The sequence below is a fragment of the Trachemys scripta genome, chromosome 12, assembly GCF_013100865.1.
Source record: "Trachemys scripta elegans isolate TJP31775 chromosome 12, CAS_Tse_1.0, whole genome shotgun sequence".
Taxonomy (NCBI): Eukaryota; Metazoa; Chordata; order Testudines; family Emydidae; genus Trachemys; species Trachemys scripta.
Genome location: NC_048309.1, coordinates 24,858,745 through 24,881,732, shown reverse-complemented (window position 1 = coordinate 24,881,732; position 22,988 = coordinate 24,858,745). Strand labels below are relative to the sequence as shown.

The 22,988-nt window shown below is 50.4% G+C and overlaps 1 protein-coding gene across 7 annotated transcripts in view; it reads right to left on the bottom strand.

The window, feature by feature from the left end:
• Window positions 1-10,770, bottom strand: part of EPB41L1 (erythrocyte membrane protein band 4.1 like 1) — a 151,231-nt gene extending 140,461 nt beyond the window's left edge. For all 7 annotated transcript variants that reach the window (XM_034788046.1, XM_034788049.1, XM_034788047.1 and 4 more), the window contains exon 1: window positions 10,639-10,770. The gene's annotated coding sequence lies outside the window, so the exon portion shown is untranslated. The remainder of the gene's footprint in view (window positions 1-10,638) is intronic.
• Window positions 10,771-22,988: the final 12,218 nt, after the last annotated feature.

The following is a 22,988-nucleotide window of genomic DNA, read 5'->3' as shown; positions in this document are numbered from 1 at the left end:
GGACATGCTGCGTGGCTTTGGGGAGTGATCAAGGCCTATACTGGCAAGAGCTACACACTGTAGTTCTGGATGGCAAAGAACCTACACATTAGCGCCTCTCCACTTTCCCGTAAGCGTCAGGGTCAATGGCCTTGCAGCCAGAGAGTTCACCACCACCCCCAACTCCATTCTTTTTTTAGAAGTCACTGCGTCCTATTCCCTGTCCAGCTTTTCATTGATCCCAACTCCAATGCCAGTCTCGAATGCCCACATCTCTCTCTCTCCCTCCCACACACACACACACCCTTTGAGACACAAATACAGACACCAGGAAAGGCCTCTGCCCTCCCAAGACAACTGCCTGGACCAAGGGACAGGCGCGCAGCTGCTAGATCAGTTACTGGTCCCTCCCAAGAGAAGGGTCCCAGCAGGAACGCTACACACGGGAGACTGTTCGGCCGTGTCTCCAGCAGTGAGAGAACATGGATGCCCCACAGGGCCGTGCAAAGTCAGGGAACTAGCCTTTCTAGAGGAGCCCTGCATGCGAGCAGTTCCTGCATTCAGTGCAGAGGTCAAGAAGATCTATTGGACAGGCACACGGCTTTCAATGGGGTTCCTTTCTAGAGGGGTCCTCTCCGTACCTGCGCTCCCTGGTGTTTTCATTAGTGCAAGCAGACAACGCACAGATCCTGATTTAGCAAGGCAAATGCATCCAGAAGGATCATTGTGTCAGCCGCTCAGGATCAGATGTTTCAAGGGGCTGCTGTTCACCCCAAAGAGGTGCGGGGACTGGTGGAGAGAAGGCAGGCTCCGAGACAGCCACCCTGGCTGAGACATGACCTGAGAGGGGCAGGCAGTTTGTTCAGACTCAGCAGAGATAGAGCAAAGTGCATCACGGTGCACTTTGATACCAGAGTGAAGGGTGCGATAGAAAAACCTAGAGTAGATTCTTCTGGATCCCTTTGCAAGGCTGTGGGGCGAGCCTGACAGAGACAGACAACACACGGGGATAGCACTGACCCTTCGGATGTGGCACAACATTGCAGTCATGCCAGATCCTTTGGCTTCTTTCCCTACAGGAGATGGGGCAGTCACAGCCCTGTCGACATTATAACACAGGTCATTGCATTCTGCTAGCCAAAGCTCCCCTGTGCCTTCAATTAGGCACAGAAATTTCCCTCCCTTCCTGCCTTATGCAGCTGTGTCAAGTTGTTATCCTGAAGGCTGGCTGAGCTAAGAGATCCCTGTGCATGACAGCTTGGGAAGTGCTTTGGGTGAGCATCACTGTATCAGTTAAGATCACATCATTACCTGCCCTAGGACTTTAGCCACCTGGGGAACAAGACCCCCTGCTGGCTGCTCGCTATCTTTGCTGCCAAGCAGCTCCCTGGACCACTGCTGCTAGCGGTGCTAGGGAGACCCATGCCTGCAGCCATTCAGCTCTTGCCCTCCACCATGCTGTCTCAGCCAGAGGCAAGACTGGCTCCAACTTTTCTGCCGCCCCAAGCGGCAAAAAACAGACGAGTGGAGGCAGCTCAAACGCACCGCTTCTTCGGCGGGAATTCGGCAGCGGGTCATTCACTCCCTCTCCTCCTCTTCAGCAGCACTTTGGCGGCAGCTCAAAGAGGAAGAGAGGGAATGAGGGACCCGCCGCCGAATTCCCGAAGACTCGGACGTGCCGCCCCGATACCGAACGGAGTGCCGCCCCTTTGAATTGGCCGCTCCAAGCACCAGCTTCCTTAGCTGGTGCCTGGAGCCAGCCCTGGCCAGAGGCGAGGGTTCGCAGGCCTGTCGAGAACATCCGAGTGTGTCAGATACTGCCACGGCACCTTAGCAAATAACCAGCCTGCCTCAACTGCAGACAGGGGGGCTGGAACAATTTGTATAGTGGGGGTGCTGAGTTCCAATGAACCAAACTGTAAATTCTGTATATAATGGAAACCACTTCAAGCCAGGGGGTGCAGCACCGCTAGTTCCAGCACCTCTAGCTGAAGGAGGTGTACAAGCTGAGGGTGGACCAGCCGTTTAAATCCTGGCCATAGGTCACTGCTGGATGGAGAACAATTGAAGCAGGGCTCTGCGTGGCATGGCAAATGCTAGGCGCCATACAACGGACATGAGCAGGCCCAGGGACTCACAGATCTTGGCCAGTGCAATGTGGAGTAGATGTTTATCAGCTTAGCAAAGCACAGGCAGGAGGACAGGGATTTACGCCACCTCCCCTTCTATCAGCCATGGGAGTGGACAACACAAATGAGAGAGAGCAGCACCTCCGCCCCGAGGGCAGATTGCCCAAGCATTAACCGCTCAACCGGGTCTGGGAGAGGGTCACCATTGCAACCACCCCACGTCAGGTGTGACCACATCAGCTCTCACCAGCCCAGAGGGAACAGCCCCAGACAGTGCTCAGACAGGCAGAGTCAATGCTGAGGCAGAGCTGGCACTGTAAGAGAGAGCATCTCGCAGATAAAAGCAAAACGGAGGTCCAGACCACCAAATGGGCATTAAGGATGCAGCTTTCACAAAAGTAAGGGTGTTAATTGTGGTGTCCTGGCCAAACTGTAACTTGGGCAGTTACATGTGCCCTACCCACAACTCGCTTGGCAGTTTCAACTGGACATATTCCTCACTGCTCCTCCTACATAAACCTGCTGTTTAACATTGCTGCCTTGACAATGAGTTCCACCCCAGAGTCAGCTGCATTTCACCAGCAAGTGACAGATATTACTGAAAATATGCCTAGACAAGGAAGATATACAGACATATTATATGCTGTGCCAAATTAATTCCTCACCTCAGCGACACTACACCAGGGATGAACTCGGGCCATGGTATTTGACAGTGCTTTTTGGCTTTGGGATGAAAGACACTATACAACACAGACTTTAGACATGGAAAGATATAGCAAGTCCTGTCTCATCCAGGTAACACCCACCCACATTCAGGGCAGGATTGCACCTGATAGCAAGTTTTCTTTTGTTCTGTCCAGTCTAAGTTTAAGAGTCCCAAGAAATGAGGCTGCCACATCATCCCTTGAAAGATGATTCCACAGCTGGATCCATCTGAAAGGCTGGAAATTTCCTCCGTCCCAATATTCACCCTAAATTTTGCCTGTCTCAATTCCATCCCTTACTGCCAGCAATGTACCTAGTAATGCTGCTGTTTATTATAATCAAACTCCAACCCTTCCACTTGGAGACCCAGCTGCTAACTAGCACCCCTCCATTGTCTGGGAAAAAGAAAAAGCAAAACAAACCACCACAAACATTCACAAAAAAACCCACAACTGCTCAGCAACTTCCCATGCTATCCAATATCGACAAAAGCTCCTGCCAGCAGAAACAGTGCCAGATCAATAGTGCTTCTAATTAGAACATTTAATTACTTCCATTGTTCATTCGTTCATTGCTTCCCCAACCAGATCACTAGAAAAACCAGCAACGCCCCCCTCAGTATTCCAGCCCCTTCATACTCCACCTGGATAGCGGCTCCAAGACCCCCCAGGATATGCATGATTAGTAAACAGTCTGTGTTCCCCCTTCCCAGCTCCAGCCTCCCTCCTGGTCTTGACATACGCTCCTTGCTTTAGACACTTCTCCATGGGCGCACACCTGACTGCCTCTGTCTAAGCCAGAAATGCTTTCCACAAGCACTAACTGCAACAAACAAGATTAGTCAATTACAAAGGGATGTGTCATTAAAAATGCACCCTCAGCTTTCCGGCCTTTGGGCATGTAATGAAATGGCTTGCTCTCTCCCTGTCAATATGCAGCTCCTTTCTAGACCCTGGACACAAAAAGAATCAAAGCTAAAAATACCCTCTGATTGTCGCTACCATGGCACCTGGCACATAGTGAAATGGGGGGAGGGGAGTAGTGGGGGGGTTACGAATGTGTTTTAAACCCCTACTGAAGCTTCAAAATGCTGTTTGAGCACTCCTTATTTTCCTAAAATTTCAAAAGGAGAAAAAAACCAAACAAACATTCCCTTTGTGCAGCAGAGACAGACAACTCCACCCTGTGTATTTTCCTTCCTGTCTGATGCTCACTGAGATCCCAGCACATGCCTCCTAGATCCCCCTGCTAGACAGCATACAGGGGAGGGGGAGGAGATAGGGAGAGAAGTGAGTTAAAAGAGGGCGTTGGTTTACTTTTGCAAAAGATTAAGATCACAATTGATTCAGATCTGGAATTCATTTTGTGCAAGACCTCCCTACACGCTGTGTGGTCCAAGGTTTTACCCCGTCTCCCATACCATACCCAAGCGTGTTCGTCTCTCCTACAAATTTGGGGGAACAGACCGTGAAACAGGAGCAGAGCAGCAAGAAATGGCAAAGACCTGCTGGATCATGGTAGAGTCTACTGACATCCAAGGGCAGGATACTTGCCCCGAAAATGGATGGATCGGATATTTAAAATCCAATTTAAACTGCCATCACATCTCATCTTAGCCGAAAGGCCAAGAGCCCTAGTAAAGCTGCTGACCTGATGAGATTTGTGGAGCTGACACTTTACATTCATTTGTCTTGTGTTTTTAACACATGGTGCCCTTTATCTAGGGCTCTGGATTGCCACACGGGGGACCTGGGGGTCAGTCCTGGTCCCTCATTCCCAAAGTAGGCCTAGGGACAAGAAGAGCTGCAGATGCAGCCCCAGGCATGGATAAGCCCCAGACAGAATCCAGTCTTGTCCTTCATGGTCAGAAGGCTGGTGGCCTCGAAGGGATGGGCTGTGCATTGGTGGGGGCTCAAATGGGGCAAGTGAAATAGTAGCATGAAACAGCAAAGCTAGAAGTGAACTCTCCAGAGCTCACAATTGCACTTGATCTGCCCTGGTTACAAGGCTCTGCCCACCATATCCCATCCTCTCTGGCATTAATCCAGATCACCCCATAACGTTTGCCACACTGCAGTTAATCCTCACGAGCATGTATTATCCCCACTTTATATCAAGGTGAAACTGAGGCACGAGGCGTTTACAACAAGTCAGTGTCAGAGCTAGGATTAGAGTTACTGGCTCTCAGAGCTGTGTTCAACCCACTGGCCCACATTCCCTGTCTGCTAAAGGCAAGTGTGCCTTGGCTCCTGTCCCAGCTGTACTACAGCTCAGCCTAGCGCTCGTCATAGTGCGTTCCCAGGTGCCTGGGAATGCTTCACTCCCACAGACGGGACCAGAACAACAGATGCTGGTATCATGCTCCACCCTTGCAGACGAGACACCTGCTGCCAGACACTCGGAGGTATAGCTCTCTGGCATCCCGCTCCGCTCCCAAGGGGATGCTGTGCCAAAGCAAGGAGAGGTGCAGTAGCCCAGGTGGAAGAGCCGGCTGCCGATCCCTTTTATTGTGTGTTCTCGTGTGTGCACGCTCAGGTCTCAGGCAACGCAACAGCTCCCAGCTCAGGATTTAAAGGGGCGGGTGAGTGGGGTTTTACACCATGACTGTGAAACATTGTAATGATCCCCTGCAATCACTCCCCATCACCTATAATCTGGATATAGCTACCAGCCTCCCCTGGAGTCAGCCCCAGCCCTGCCCAGCAAGGCACAGCCCTGAACAACACGGGCTGCCCAGCTATTTCCTTCCAGCGCTGAAAATGCTGTTCAGGTTTCCCCCGAAAAGTCTTACACTTCTTTTTTTCCCTCCGTGACTACAATGAAAACCCGCTGACTCAGAGACATCTGACTGCTCCGACGAGAACAATAGGCCACTCAGCCGAAGCTGTCACGTTCTCTGGGCGAGCGCATTTTTAGACGTTGTATTAGAGTAGCATATTGATAACTGTGTATGTGTGTGTTTGCATAGATGAGCATGGGGAGGCTTCCCATACGATGGGGTTGAGGAATCGTCTCTGACCCATGTCTCCTTGACTGGGGAAAGGGCTTAGATTGTAAAGTGACAGGCACTGTATAAAACCTAATATAGAGAGATAGGCCAGCTCAATTCCCATCTTGGATTTGCTATGAAACCAAAAGCCATATTACAAGTGACAGCATTTCCATCTAAGCTCTGCCCACTCCCCACACCCCAATCACTGGGGCATCCGAGACCCTCACGAGCAATGAGATATTACCACTGTACAGATGGAGAAACAGAGACACCACCTTCCAGGGAGCCTGTGGGGGAACTTGGAACTGAACCCAGCTCTCGTCCAATACCTTACCCTCAAAGCCATCCTTACTAATGTCCTAACAATTCATATTCTAGCTTGAGGAGGAGATTTCACAAGGCACAAATGGGAGTTCAGTGTCCCAGTACCCTGGGTGCATTTGAAAACCTCCTAATCGGCCAGCACACTGCAGCAACGCTAATGCAAGTCACAGCGCTTGGGAATAATAGTAGGGTGACCAGATGTCCTGATTTTATAGGGACAGTCCCAATATTTGGGGCTTTTTCTTATATAGGCACCTATTACCCCCCCATCCCCGTCTCGATTTTTCACACTTGCTATCTGGTCACCCTAAATACTAGCCAGTATTATTTTAATCCACAGAGGAGTAGAAAATGTTTGTTATTGCTACTCCGCTCACCCCGGGATATTACGGCTATTATCTCAATCAGAGAGAAATTTGAGAGGTTCAGAAGAGAGAGATTTTCCTCTCCCTGGCCTGAAGGCCAGCAGAGTGGATCTGCAATGTCACCACGCAATCAAGAACGGCACTCACAGGGAGGATCATACCTCAGCCATGACTGCCAATGGATGGCAGATTCACAGACAAGCAGCACAATCCACCAGCCTCTTGAGCCACGGTGTCAAACCACAGCTTCCCCCAAGACAGATGTGCTCCTGCCACACTCCCAAGGAGTAGGAGCGCTGCTTTGCTATTTATGGTAATGGCTGATTCCGTGCTTCCATTACCACCTGAAGTTGCTGTTAAAGCACTAAACACAACACACTGGTTGTAAACAGAAAAGACAAATGCCCCCACTACCAGCAACGGCTCCAGTGGCAAGGGACACAGGGGAGGCCTGTGCTAGGTGCAAAAATAAGAGGCCTCGCTGGGGGGACATAGGGGAGATGGCATTTGTAATGCTACACACAGCTTGCATTCCGATGGGGGCTAGCATGAGAGCCAGGGCATGCATGAGAGCTTCTGCAAGTTGTGTGTGTGTGAGAGAGAGATCTTCTGCAAGCCTGTGTGTGACAGAGAGAGAGAGAGAGAGATCTTCTGCAAGTGCGCGTGTGTGTGTGCGCGCGCAAAAGGAGGGGAGAGGGAAGGGTAGCTTTGGGCGTAGGAATGTCAACAGCGAATTTGGCACCTGACATTACAATCAAGAGCTGGCACTGAGAGCCTGCAGCACAGTCCCTGTTCTTGCTGCCGGGGGCCAAAGTCGGCATCGGACAGAGTCTACAAAGCATTGGTCTCATTTGAGAGCATGGGCACTAGCACCAGGAAGTTACCTATGTAAACAAACAGGCTCCAGTGCAGTGACCACATGAGATCAAGGCCTTCCTATTCAGAGAAAGTTCCCGAGTGCTAGCTCTTTCCCATAAGCCTGCCCCGTCTCTCCTCAGCACACATTGATCAACCTTATCTAGTTTGAAAAAGACAAAGAAACACCACAGCGAGTGACTAAAACAACTCCCTGCATGCACAGTCACTCTACAGCACGCATACAGCCCAGGCAGCGAGAGGGAATGGGATCTGACAGGTACAGAGCTCTCCAGTGGGTTGCAGTGAGGCAAAACACAAAGAAATAGGTTTACGTGTTCAATCCGGCATAGAAGCATCATTTGTGTGTGTGTGTGTGTGTGTACATACACACGTGCACACACACAAAACCGTGGCTATGGACATTAACACATGCGTAACCCGGGGGCCACTCTGGACTAGAGCTCCCTTAGATAGCTGAGAAGGGTAAAGCCACCAGAGAGAAAGAGCAATCATTTAGGGCAGCCCAATGGGGCATAACTCAGACTAATACATCTCTACCCCGATATAACACGACCCGATATAACACAAATTCGGATATAACGTGGAAGAGCAGCGCTCCGGGGGGGGGGGGGGGAGGGGCTGCGTGCTCCGGCGGCTCTAAGCAAGTTCCATATAATGTGGTTTCATCTAGAACACGGTAAGATTTTTTGGCTCCTGAGGACAGCGTTATATCAGGGTAGAGGTGTAATATACTTAACACATCTCTAGCTCTTTATAGCTTTGAAGCTGAAAAAACATCAAGCAAATCTAATGTGAGAAAATTGAGGAAAAGGAATATTTATGCTGAAGATCAGGGAAAAGCATCTTGACAGCAAGATTGATTAGAGCATGGAACAATCTCTCCAAGGAAGTGGGGAAAGCCGCTCCTCTGGGGAGGTTTGAAACTAGACTGGTAAAAGGTCCAGAGAATGGACCATAAGGAGCTAGCTCCCACCAACCACTAGATGATCTAATAAAGCTTTTCCATCTCTAACTTCCATGACATATTGTATCAATTAAAGGGCACACTCAATCTGTTCTTTGCTCAGGAAAAAGCCCATAATTTCAAATATTGAGGGAAGCATTAGAAACGCAAGAGGGGAGCAATGCCATGGTGGAAATAATCCATCTTGTAAATGCACCAATGGTAAAGGAAGGGGACTCGCAAGGTCCCATACCTTTGCCCAATCTCCCATATAATCAGACAATTAAGAAAGTGTGAAGCTTTATTATACCGCCAGAGCCTACCTCTTGCCATCTGACGATATTCCAAAAATAACCGTGGAAATATGCAGGGACCCATTCCAAGTTGTTCCTGGATCCCTGCATACTCTCCTCTAATGTGTATTATCCTCCTGACATCAACACTCCTGCAATCAAACATTATTAAGGGCAAAACAGCAGCTCCAATTTCAGAGGAATTCCTGTGGTCAGATTTCCCCCCTAGAATTCCCTAATCTGAGTCTGATCCTAAATTCCTTAGGCACCCTGGCTTGTACTTTTCAGTGGGGCTCCAGAATCATATACATTTTTCACCCCCATTTGCAGTTTATTGTTTGGCTGGGGGATTTATTTAACCTCTCAGCTGCCAGAGACTGGGAAAAGTAGCCTTAACCGTTGTGGACATCCACATCAAAAAGAGCACTGGCTTCTCCAGAGTTTAGTGTAGAAGAATTGGTGCGGGTGCCTGGGGAACTCTTCTAACAAATCAACAACTGTGATCATAACAAAGCCTTAGAGAGATCAGACCCTTGAGGCCCAAATCTGCCCCATCTAAGAAGGCAAAACATACCCAACTGTTTCATTGCTGCAAGATCAAACCCCCAGTGTTTCAACTGCAAATGCACTGGGGGAGGGGAGATCATGTCTTGCTATCCCCCGATATGTGTACATACTCCCACCCCTGTACAAAGCAGTGGGAAAATAAACAGTGTTTAAAGCTCTTTGTGCACATTACAGGAAACCAATTCAGAGGCATCTAAAAAAACTACAGGTGGTGGCAGAGAGAATATTCATATCACAGCCACTGGAGGAGCAGAGATCTGGGTGTGATGGCCCAGTCTTGCTCAAGACTGGCAGATCTGCTAGTATTTCAGTGCCTTCCAGCTCTCTGAAGGGGAAGAGAGGTCAAAGTCATCTGACCTTGGCAGAGGGGAGGGGCCCTGACAGATCACCTGCTTAGTATATTAGTATATACCCAAAAAAAGCCACTCCCCATGAAAGGTCTCTCTGCCTTCCTGGCTGGCTCACCGCTCCCCTTTCCTCCCTGCTCCACTGGGTGTGTCACTAAGGAAACCAAATCAGGTAGGTTTGAGCTGGCCATGCCCAGAAACTTTCAGCACCAAGTCTTCTATGGACTGTGGTTTAGCCCACCCCAGATGGGATTATCCCTGATGCTTGTTCCTTCCCCAGTGTAGGTTCTCTCCAGCTCCTCCCTCCTAGGACAGCGCCAAACATGCACACACACACCAGCCTGCAGTTTGATCTCCACTCTGACACAGAGCAAAATGTGAGTGTGTGTGTGCGCATATGAGAGGCTTAGCGGCTACCAGAACAAACTGCGTCTCCCCTTCATTTTGTTCTCTCCCAAGTGACTTGCCCGCCACCTCCAAGCCCAGACCTGAGCGGATCCGCTCCCGGTTAGAGAATTCCCCGCGATCTGGGGGAGGGAGACGGTAGCTCTGAGAAATATGTCAGTCACCATTTCGGGGGTGGGGGAAGGCAGGGAGTCTGAGGGGACCTGAGCCTTCAAACCAGGAGATCAGGAGGGAACGCGCCGGCCGGATCTGTGCCCCCAGAAATGGACGCCCCTCAAAACCGAGATTTAGCCTGCAATAGCGAGCGGCAGGCTGGAGGGGGAAGAAAGGAACACACCCCTCTCCAGCGGCCTCTCGGAGGGGAAAAGATGGGGAATTTTGCACAGGCAACGTGCAACGGGGGTATAAATCCGATGGCGAAATCACAAGCAGGCCACCTGGACGCGGCTGCACCTAGGACATGGGGGGGGGGGCACCGAGCAGACATTGCAAGGAGAGGAGTATCGGGGGTAGCCGTGTTAGTCTGCACCTACAAAAGCCACCAGACTCCCTGTTATTTTTGCAAGGAGAGGGGATACTCGGAGGCAGACACACACCCCGCACGGCCCCCACACCCACCCCTTGGGTTTGCAAGCCAGGCCACCGAGGGGTCGCGGATCGGAACGGCTGGGGCGGCGGCTGCGATCCCAGGCGTGCAGGGCCCCGCTCACCTGGCTGGCGGATCCGGAGTCAAGCTGTGCAGGGAGCGGCTCAGCAGCGGCATCCCAGGCTCTCCGCCGGGCTACAGCGACGCAGCCGCTTCCCCGCCCTGCAGCGGGACAAATCGCTCGGCAAGCGGCAGCGGGGCGGGGAGGAATGGGAGGGGCGGGGCGGACCCGGCCCCCGTGCGGAGGGGGGACACCGCCGGCTGGGAAAGGGAAGAGGCTCCGGCAGCCCACCTAGAGCCAGGGCAGGTGTACCTCGCCCCGCCCTTCCCGCAGCCAGGTGGGGGCGGCGCTGCTTGGCTAAAGCCAGCGGGGCTGGCGGAGCCTGGGAACCCGGGCAGCTCTCCGCAGGCACCAGCGCCCCCAGGCCGCACCCGACGCCCGTCATTGGCCTGCTCCCTGGCCGCAGGCAGCCGCTAGACCTGCCCCCTCCCCATTCCAGCGCCTCTCCCGGGAGCTGTTAGGGAGGAGAGGGCTGAGCGGTCCTGGGGTAGCACCTGGGGGCCCCAGGCCGGCGGACACGTGCTGCCGACATGGAAAGACAAGATAACAAGACAGCACCTGTGCAACAGAACCAGCGGCCACCCCCCATCGGGCGTTGGGGTTTAATCCTCAGTAAATGGAGCCGCTGTCCATGGGACCTGCAATCCGCAGGCCTGTCCCCAGCGCGGCTACAGCTGGGCAAGCAGCAAAGACAAGGACAAAGGGGGGGGGGGATCCGGCTTCCACATTTTGGGTTGGGGCATTTTCACACACCTCCAGTTTTCTTTGCTTCTTGCAACCCTTCGCTGTAGTGTCTTCCCCCCGTAGGGTTTCCCGGGCAGGGAATTTCAGGCCCCTAGCCCACATCTGTGGAAAAAACGAAATGTACATGCAGGGTGAACTGAAAAGCATTTGGGTAGTTTGTGAAGATTACATCACCCAGTGAGGGAATGGAAACTTTCCATGTGCCCTCAGCACCCAATCGCCAGACTCCAACTGCATTGTCCCCCTGGATCCTCGCTACAAACAATCCAGAGGCTTAGGCATGTGGGGTGGGATATTGCCCTGCGTTTGTCCAGTGCTGGGCACAATGGGGTCCTGAGCCATGACTAGGGACACCTATATGCTGCCACAGGGCAATAACAACAGTATCGAAGTGCTGCAATGTGTTCATAGACCACTGGCAAATGGGGGGAGAGGGGGAAGGCTAACCCCACACAACAAATTCAGCCAGCCTTGTCCAACACCTGCTGTCAAGAGAGGGACATGAGATCACCTGCACCACACACAAGCTACCTTTCATTTAGGATTTGGTTCCCCGCCCCGCCCCCTCCCCCGTCTTTGTTTCTGTCAATAATCCTTTCTGGGCTTAGTTCTGCATTTCTATCCAGGACTGACTTTAAGGGCCTATTGTTCTCAGTAATCAGTTCTATCAGGATCACGTCGGATTCCAGGGAGAGCATGTTAAGTTACTGGAATTCCTTATATGGCTCTCAATGCTGTGTTTTATTATCTAGTATTGTGCCTGCCATATCTTGCTGTATTGATCCTTAGAAGATTTAAAAAGAAAACAAATGCATCTATGTAATGAGCATCTGGTAAGATGAGCTACAGGAAGGGGGAGTATCTCCAACCAGGGATAGACCTTAGCATGAAAGTGTAGCTGCCTTCCCTGTCTAACTTCAGGGTAAAGTTAGTAGGTAGCAGCTATTTTATTGCTGGTGAACACAGAGACGAATGGTCTAGCGATGGATGAAGGGAGGTAGAGGATCAGACAAAGATTAGACCCAATTGCATGTGATTTTTAAATGTATGTCCGTTTATATACAAATCCGATGTTGGCCTCAGACTCCTGACAAGTTGCCAGTGTAGCACTAGGTGTCACCAAAGGAGTGGGGCCTCATCTACACTCTATTATGAATAATAGCTACTGGGAACAGACACAGCCAGTAAGGCCCTAGCTACGTTACTGGAGTAAGCTGCACTAGCGTAAGCCCTGCTGTGGTCTCATGCAGTGTGTTTACACTAGGGCTTTGCACTGGTGTGACTTGCCTTAATGTGGACAGGGCCTACATCTGTTCCACACAGGACTATGCAGCTTGCCCCCCTGGAGCAAACATGTGCAAACCCAGAGGGAATCTGCCATTTAGCCTAACATAGTAAACAGCCATAGAACCAGCCCCTGACTTCACATTCATGGAGCCACCAGCACACGCTTGAATGAAGCAGGCTTATTTTATTGCTGTATAAAATGCCTCTCTTTATTAGTCACACTGAGGCTTTTTCTTTACAAACCACACTCCAGCAGGCAGTACCGGGAACAAAACTAAGCCACATGGTCTAGTGGTTAGAGCCAAGTTCTAGGAGCCAAGGGTCTAATTAGACAAGGGTCTAATCCCCTACTGAGCTGTTGACTCACTGTGCAAACTTGGGCAAGTCTTTGCCTCTTTGTGCCTTGGTCAACCCCAGCTGTGGAGCTGGGTAAATAGCAGAAACTTCATGGAAAGTTCAGATGCTGCATCAGAGCCAGGCTTGCGAGAGCTTTCATCTACAAATACATTTCAACTTGCTACTCAAAATTCCCCCTGCAGTCCCCATTGGATATGTCCTTCATTTCCAGCCCTAACCACTCTGGTGTAGTGTTGGTGTGCACCATTAAATAGCTGCTGTGTTTCACCCCAGGGGTGGCTGCAATTCAACAGTGAGTGAAGTGATTTGTATGTCACACTTTGCTAAGTTTGCATGAAAGAAGATACAGATTATTATTGTTGTAAGTATATGATATGGCAGCTGCATTCACTTATACTGTATTCTCATGAACTATTATTATCCTTACAATAGAATTTTTATCTGTCAGGCTCTCCAATGGGAAAAAAATATTTTTTATGGAACTGATGTATATATGCCACACGCCAGTGAAAGCTCAGGACCGGTACATGTTAGAAATGACTTTGGGATTTCAAATCAGTGTTTGGAGGAAGGTTTGGTCACTGAGCTCCTGCCAATTCCTCTTCAGGGCCACCATGTTCTTTACATTCCAAGAGGTCCTTCCTTTGCTGTTTGGCTATGTCGTGGCACTGATACTGACTCCCAGAGGTATAATGCAAGGAAGGCCAGCTACTGCTTCCACCAGTAGCAACCCCTGGGTGCATCTCCACATGGAAACCTGCCTGGTGCCAGAAGGCAAATGCTGCAGAGAGTGGCTTTTCTGTGGCTCCGCCCTCTCTCACCTCTGGCCTGGCCTAGTACTGAAGCCGTGGAGCCCCAGCCATCCATGCACTGTTAGAACAGAGGTTTCTGTAGGATCTAGGTTAAGGTGGCAGCATGCCATGAAGCAGTTTCCCTTCCCCATTGTCCTTCCCTGGTTTGTGCCCAGGGGAAGTAAGCAGGTGGACTTGTCATGACACTGTTGCATTGGCTCATTGGTATCAGCACGGACTCCTTGCATTAGCCAGGGCAAATCTGCACGTAGGTGTTTAAAACAGCACCCTGTGTGGCTGATTCACCTCCATTGAATTCAGTGTAACCCCCTTGCCTCCAGTGGAGTTACTCCTGATTTACACCAGCGTGAGAGGGGAATTGGGTTGGGGTTCTGTGAACATCCTTGTTTTCCTGACACTAGTGGTACTGTAATTATTTCCCTTTTCTCATTAAGTAGCTGTAGTCCCTAGGTGTGGACAGGTCCTGGGTTAGCAGACATCAAAGATAACTGCTTCTCTGCACAGCTGCACTGACTTTCACTCAGTTCCTTCTGACTTCTTATCATTCCTAATTTCCCCCATTAAAAACAATGAGCCCTGACGTTTACCAACAAACATTTATTAATTAGTTCTCCTGATCCCCATGTTGAGGAGGCACAGCCCAGCTGTGTAATTATTGTTATGAAGCATTCTTCAACCGAACCTAAAAAACCTCAAGGATGGGGCAGAAGTTGAACTGTGCTTTCCTTCCACTCGTTTCCAGTGTGAACGTGTGCGCAGGGCAGGAGCAAGATCCTCAGCTGCTGTAAATCAGCATTGTTCCACTGAAGTGAATTCACATCGACACCAGCTGAGAATCCAACCCCATATTTCTGTCATCATCTGTGACAATATCGGTGGGAACAATACATGCTGTGGGACTCACGCTAACTGCCTCGCTGTATTGCAGTGGGGGTGAGGGATGCTTGATACCCAGCTGAATTTGGGCCCTGAGCAGGTTGCCTCTTTTCCACCTATCTGACCAGCAGTTTCTATGCTGCAGTCCATCACCGCGGTGGACATTGATGCAGACCTTGATAGTACCACCCAGAAAGACCACAGATCCGGTTCAGTGGAGAAGGCGCTTGGCCAGGTTTGTTGCTGAGGCGCGGTACTAGTGCCCAATAGATTCTACACGTACCCTAATGCATGTATGCCCGTGACAACGGACTCAGCTCAGTCAGCGGCAGGTCTTTCCGCTGCCCCCTTGGCTGGACAAAGACGCCCCTTTTGTGACCCTCTTTCACACACTGATACCCTTCTGACATGGTTAGTTACCACCCTACCCCTTGTATCTGTTGGTTCAAACAAAACATCTCCATCCATTATCCTGTTATCCTGACCTTATCTTTAGGAGGTGTCAGTGTGTCCCTCTACCATCTTCGGGGAATGTGTTTACATATAACTTTGCATCAGGGTGTTCTTGTACTGCTCTTCTGGAATACCTAGTGCCTAGTACTTCTTAGGAGTGCCTGTGTTTTAACAACACCAGCAGCACTGTTGCCAAGTTCATGTACCAGACAGTCAACTTGTAAGCATCTCCTTTGACACAGGGCCTGACTGGTTCACAGCATAGCCTGACTTTGGTTCAGGACACGGCCTAACTTTGCGGTCCATGGTTCAGGCCTCAGACCCTACACCAGGCTCAGAGCTCCAGGCTCTCTCTCCTACACATGTAATAGTGCTGGTTGCGGGGGAAACTCACAGCTACCCCATTCCAACCTCTCCCAGCCGGAGGCGCTGTAGGGAAAGGTGTGGGAGCACTAGCTGTGGGAGAGCTCACAGCTACTGCAGTCCCAGCCCCTCCCAGCAGGAGGCGCTGTAGGGAATGGCATAATGTTGCTGGCTGTGAGGCCTCTCCCAGTTTATAGAAACCACCCAGAAAATCCAAGTGCGCCCCAATCCTTTATTTCCCAACAGCTCCCTGCCAGCAAACCCGGGTTTCTCAGAAAGGGACTCACAGAAGCTACCTATTCCCACTCCTTGCAGTGGATCAGACCAGACAGCGGCCGATAAAGCTCAGGCTTTGAGGTTTCACGTCTGTGTGTTTGCGGCAGGCGGCTATTTTGGGAACCTGAGCCTGAGCTGCCGCTAGCATCGATGCTTTGCGATAACAGCCTTTCATGCCTCTCGCTTGTTTGTGCAGGGCATGAAAAGCCTTTTTGTGCAGCTCGGTGAGCCTGCAGCCAGCTGGGAGCTGCAAGGCACAGATCCCCTTCACCGTTGGCGTGCTCCCTCCCTGGCAGTTGGGTGCTAGGCTGAGAAGCCAGGTGGCTGAGAGCTGGGAAAGATCTTTCCAGAGACATTCAGCTCGGAGAAGGAGAAACTTGGACTCTTACTCCATGCCTGCTATTAAAGGGACATTGTTGGGTTAAAAGTCGTTGTGGCCAGGCGCCACTTTCTTACATGACAGTAAATCAGGAGAAACTCCATGAACCTCAGTGTGCCAAATGGGAGATATGGGCTGTTTCTGAAAACCAGCCATCCATGTCAGTGTTTCTGACACCATTTTAGACAATTAAAATGGCAGGAAAAAATCAAAATTGAAATTTTTTTCGAACACCTCCCTCCCCCCACTACATTCTTCCTTTGCTTTGCCCATTTCCCTCTCTTTGGAGAATGCGAACAGACTGGTCAGTGTTTGTTTCTAGTCAGTTTCACCTTCCAGATGTCAATGTCTGGTTTGCAGACAGGTAGGGAATTCTTTACATCCAAACAAAACAGCTTCCATGGGAACTTCAAACTGCTTGTAATAAATACGTTGCAGTGGGGTAGGTCTAGGCTGGACATTAGGAAACACTTTTTCACTAGGAGGGTGGTGAAGCACTGCAATGGGTTACCTAGGGAGGTGGTGGAATCTCCATCCTTAGAGGTTTTTAAGGCCCAACCACTAGGCGAACTAGGCAGTCACCTAGGGTGCCAAGATTTGGGGGGCGCCAAAAAGCGGTGCCCCCCAAAATTTTTTACAGCATTTCAGCCTGCCCTCCCCCCGCCACGCTTCCCCCGAGTGTCCCCCGGCCCCCAGAAGCATCCCTGCCTCTCTCCTGCTCCTGGCACCAACTGCTGCCGCAGGGTCCTAGTGCCCCTCATCCACTAGTGGCAGGACAGCTGCCCTGACCCTGCCCTTCCCCCTCAGACCCTTCCCTTTTCCGGCGGGACCCTCCACCAGCACAGACCCCCCACACACGCAGTTACCACTCCTGCCCCACACTGGGCAAGGGTCACCCGCAGTGAGGCTACAGGGGGGGGAGGGATAGCTCAGTGGTTTGAGCATTGGCCTGCTAAACCCAGGGTTGTGAGTTCAATCCTTGAGGGGGCCACTTAGGGAACTGGGGCAAAATCAGTACTTGGTCCTGCTAGTGAAGGCAGGGGGCTGGACATGATGACCTTTCAAGGTCCCTTCCAGTTCTAGGAGATGGGATATCTCCATTAATTTATTTATTTATTTATTTATTTATTACAGTGAGGGGCAGCAGCAGGGGAGGAGGCACACATGTGATGGTAGGCCCCCCCCCCGGCACCCACCACCGGGAAGCGAGGGGGCTTCCTGGCCTTGAGAGGGGTGCTAGGAGCACGTGCAGTGACAGTGGTGCGAGGTGAGTGTACTACTGGGGTGAGGGAGATGTGGGGGGCCCCTTCTCCCAGAACTCACTGCTGCTGGCAGAGAGAGGGCTGGGGGGAGTCCTCCTCTCTGGCCCCATCCCTGGGGCAGCCTTCCTGCACCCCAAACTCATCCCCAGCTCTGCCCCACCTGAGAGCCCACACCCCCAGCCAGAGCTCTCACCCCCCACACCCCAAACCTCTCATCTCCAGCCCCAGCCAGAGCCCTCATCCCCCTGCACCCTAATCCTCTGCCAAGCCCTGAGCCTCCTCCCACACCCCAAACCCCTCATCCCCAGCCCCACCCCACAGTCCTCACCCCTCCACCGCCGCCCCCTTCCCACACACCCTCTCTGCCCCCAAACTTCCTCCCAGAGCCTGCACCCCTCACCCCCTCCTGCACCCTCACCCCTTGTCCCAGCCCAGAGCCTACACCCAAACTCCATCCCAGGGCCTGCACCCCAGACTTCCTTCCCCCACCCAAACTCCCTCCCAGAGCCTTAGGCAGGTGGGGGGCAGAGTTTGGGGGGGCGGGATATAGGCACCACCAAAATTTCTACAAACCTGCCACCTCTGCCAGTATCTGGGTTTTAAGCCCTGTTATGCCTGCAACAGGCTTAAGCCTGTGAGTGACCCCATAGCAGCTGCCTGAAGTGCTTGGGGGAATCACACATGAAAAACAAGTGTCGGATTTGTAAAAACTTTCGTCCGAGAATGCAGAAGGAGCGTGATATTTGTTTGAGGGCTCTCCTCACGGAGGCTGCGCTCTGCCCGGCGCAGGACTCTAGGCCCAGCACCTCGGCCTCGGTTTATAGTATACCCCTGGCACCGGGCTCAGTCTGGCACTGCTACCCCTCGCCAGTGCCCAAGAAGCAGTCAAAAAAGTGGGACTCCTTGGCACCAAGCAAAAAGGGTCAAGGGACATCGGACAAAGGACCTAGTTCCGGCCAACTGCCCACCCCAGAGCCGCATGGGGGTTTCTCTCCGGTTGGATCCACTAGTCTCCCCAGGGATCCACCGCTGACTCCCGGGAGTGGCACGGGATCGAAACTCACTATTGTGCGAATATGCATGTGTAGGTTGTTGAAATTTGTCATATTGATACTGTCAGTTGTTGTTGTATGACGGAGTATCCACCATTCTAATTGTATACATTTTATTAATAACAATAACTGGATATTCTAAATGGTTCAACAGTGATGGTAGCAGAGTGTATTCTCCGGCAGGTCTAACCATGCTATCAAGGTGTCGGACTGTCAGCCCAAGAGGGTTGCTTCCTCTGTGGAGGGGCGTATAATCCCTCTTTCTGAGGCTGTAAGCTAGCTAAGTAGAGGAGGTAAATGCGCCACTGACAGCCCAGCCAGCAGGTGGCTTAAAATAATGGCTAAAACAACATGGAAAACCAAGTCTCAGTTCTCTGCACGTCCCTTGATCCCCATTCAGTGATGCATTCAATTGACAAGAGGCTAAAAAGAATCTCAGGTGCCAAGTTGCCAAAAGGAAACCAGACAACTCTCTCAGTATGCACTTATAAGTGCAGAACACTGACAAGGGAGGAATCAATAAACACATCTCACGGAGGAAAAGGCAAAAACAGCCTGCGATGTGCTGGATGTTTGCGAAACACGACAAAAGACAGAGATGGAGGTCAGTTGGAGGGATGGAAGCACGGTCATTCTAGGGAAAGGAGAAGGCACGAGGACAGTTGGAGGAGTTGGATTCATCATAAACAAGGAATGGTCTTCGAAAATCGTCTCATGCCATTTGAAGTCATCACGTATCAGGGTGCTTTACCTTCGACTGAACCAAAACAGCACCCTCAAAATCATCCAGATCTACGCTCTCACAAGTGCATGTGAAAATGATGATATGGAAGAATTCTATCAGGAGCTGGAGGAAACCCTCATTCAGAGTTCCACATATACGATTGCAATGAGAGATTTTAACGCCATGGTTGGAAGAGGGAGAGAAGGCGAAAAGTTCATACGAAGGTATGGTATCGGAGAAGGAAACGCACGAGGAGAACAACTAGCTATATTGACAGAGATGAGGAGAATGTTCATTGGTAACACCTGGTTCCGAAAGAAGGCCAACAGGAGATGGACTTGGATCGCACCGAACATGAAAGACAAAGAATGAAATCGATTACTTTCTGATCGATAGACGATGCATTGTGCAGGATATTTCAGTAGTGCCGTCATTTAACATCGGTAGTGATCATCGCCTACCAATAGCCAGACTCATGTTCACTGTGAAGGTGGAGAAAAAGGCGCTGTGTATGGTGAACAGAAGGCACCAACCAGTAGCTTTTGACGAGGAAATCCTGAAGAAAAACATTTCCAGGGAAGACTGGAGCCTCCTGGATGACTGTGACGACGATTATGAGACTTCAGCAAGAGACTGGAACGGTGCGTGAAATCAGCTGAGCGTGAAAGACCAAAAAGAGCTAGTGGAAGAATCTTGGAGAATACAAAGACCTTATTGGAGAAGAGGAGGAAAATGAAAAGAAATGGCAGTGACAGGCTTGAGTACTCGCTTCTCTGCAAGCTCATACGAATGAAGCTGAAAGAAGACTTCGAGAATTTTCAAACTGAAAAGCTCCTAAAGGCTGCTGAAGATCGTAAAAGTCTCAAAAAATGCAAACGGGAACTGACATTATTTAGGTCATCATTATCGACTTTGAAGAACAAGGATGGAGAATCAGTAACCGATCGAACAGAGATGGAGGCAATCTGCAGAGATTTCTATACCCAGCTCTTTGCATCTCGTATCGACGTCCCAATGCCATCACTGCAACAAACCGATGAACACATACTCCCGGTTCTCATCAGCGAAGTCCGTCACGCAGTCCATCAAATGAAAGAGGGTAAGGCTCCAGGTAAGGACAGTCTGACAGCAGAAGTGCTTAAGGCGGGAGGTCGGAACTCTGGAAAGCTCTCGCCCAAAGGTTCAGCCGTTACCTGGAAATCCAGAAGATACCATCCAGTTGGAAAGAGTCCAATACCATCTTGCTGCATAAGAAAGGTGATCGAGAAAATCTAAAGAACTATCACCCGATCTGCCTGCTTTTGCATGTCTATAAGTTGTTCACCAAAATAATAACAAATCGACTGTCGCGAAACCTGGATGAACAGCAACCTAGAGAGCATGCCGGTTTTCGAAGAAATTACAGCACGATAGACCACCTCTTCACTCTAAACCAACTACTAGAGAGTTCGAGGGAATACAAGTTCCCTTTGTGCATTGCCTTCGTGGACTACGAGAAGGCATTTGATAGCGTGGAGACGAACGCCGTTCTTGAAGCCCTTTCAGAACAGGGCATCAGCGCAAAATATATCACATTATTAAAAGAAGCGAACTCTGGCTGCAGCACAGATATATCGCTGTTCGATACTCCCCTCCGAATCCCCATCGAGAAAGGTGTGAAACAAGGAGATACAGTTTCACCAAAATTATTCACAGCATGTCTTGAATTGGTCTTTCGACGAGCAGACCTGAAAGGTGGGATTAATATCAACGGCGAGTGGCTAAACCATCTCAGGTTTGCAGATGATATAGTGCTGATAGCTGAAAATACAGTCCAGCTTGAGAGAATGCTTAAAGAACTGAATGCGAAAAGTAGTCAAGTCAGATTAAAAATGAACCAGTCGAAAACAAAATATATGAGATCGGATGTTCTGCCAAGAATCCAAATAACTCTTGGAGGAGAGCAGATCCAAAAGGTCGACAAATACGTTTATTTGGGCCAGGAAGTCAACATGCGCCACGATCAGAAAGGCGAACTATCGCGCAGAAAAAAAGCTGGATGGTGCACATTCAACGACATCAGGGACATCCTCCAAGGAAAGATCAGCAAAACAACTCGTGCGAATCTTTTTAACTCGACCGTGCTTCCAGCGATGCTATATGGCAGTGAAACATGGTCGCTGACGAAGACTGAAGAATATCAACTGTCTGTCACACAGAGGGCAATGGAACGAACATTTTTGGGCATTTCGCTCCACGATCGCATCCCCAATGAAATAATTAGGCAGCAGTTTGGAGTCCGAGATGTTGTTGTCGAAAGCAGGCTCAGCAAAATGCGGTGGGTGGGACACGTGGCCTGACTCAGTGACAACAGATGGACTGCAGCTATATCTGAGTGGTATCCGCGAGAACTGAAACGGCCACGCGGTCGGCCTCCAAAGAGGTGGGATGATTTCTTAACAAGGAGATATGGACAAACATGGCAAAGGATGGCCAGAGCGAGAGAAGATTGGAAGACGTGTTGTGATCGGCTCAGTCTTAACTGATGAAGGACGGACATTCTACGCAGTCTACGCAGAATAAAATGTAGTAGATTCTGATATGAAAGAATGAATGAAGGAAATATACGTGACTAAAAAGGTGTATTTTTTAAAGTATTTTGAAAGTTTATAATGAGTGATGGTCTGGGGGGAGGGGAGAGAGAAGGGGGGCGCAAGGTGGAAGTTTCGCCAAGGGCGCAAAATATCCTTGCACCGCCCTGCCTGGCTGGGATATTGTAGTTGGTGTTGGTCCTGCTTTGAGCAGGGGGTTGGATTAGATGACCTCCTGAGGTCTCTTCTAACCCTAATCTTCTATGATTCTATGAACACATGAATATTGCTTGTAGACTCTGCACAACCTTGCTGCACAAAGGTTACAAAGCAAAATTTGGTTGCTAAAACCAATTAGACAGGAACTCTCTGGGCATTTGGAGTCTGATTCAAAGCCCATTGGAGTCAAAGAGCTTTGGATCAGGCCCTTCTTTTCCCCCAACTTGAGTACCTAGTTGCACTTTTGGGACAGCCAGAAGGCAGTTGCTTTCCTCACACACAGTTCACCCTGTCATTCACCACTCCCAAATGCTCCCAGCCCCCATCATCCTGCTGTGATCTCACTGGTGTCACTACAGGTAAGTCTACATGGCAAGCAGAAACCCACAGCAGTGTGGGTCTACAGACTTGGGCTTGAGCTATGGCACTTTAAATAGCCATGTAGATGGGTTGGGTTTGGGCTGGTGCTCATGCTCTGGTGGCCACCCCCCCTCTGTAGACTTCAGAGCCTGAGCTCCAGCCCAAACCTGAAGGTCTACACACTATTTTTAGCGCCAGACCCAGGCTCTGAGGCTCCCTGCTGTAGACGTACCTGAGTGAGTCACATCACCAATGGAGAATTAGGTACACAGAGGTTTTACTTTGTTTTTTTAACTTAACCTTAAGAAAAGAATCAGCCACATCCACATCTTCGCAGAGACTGGAGAGCCAGGCAGGGGAAAGGGGATCAGCCTCCCAGAGCAATGTCCTGAAGCCCTAAGAGAAGAGGAAGGTTAAAGAACAACACTTAGCGCTTTCCCTCTTCAAAGCCCTTATCAGCATTGCGGCCTCACCACATCCTTGTGAGATAGGGAGGGATTCATATCCCCATTTTGCAGATGGGGAAACTGAGGCACAAAGAAGTGACGTGACTTGCCCGAGGTCATGCACTGAGTCAGCAGTGGGATTAGAACTTTGGACTGATCCTGTTTCTTCCTAT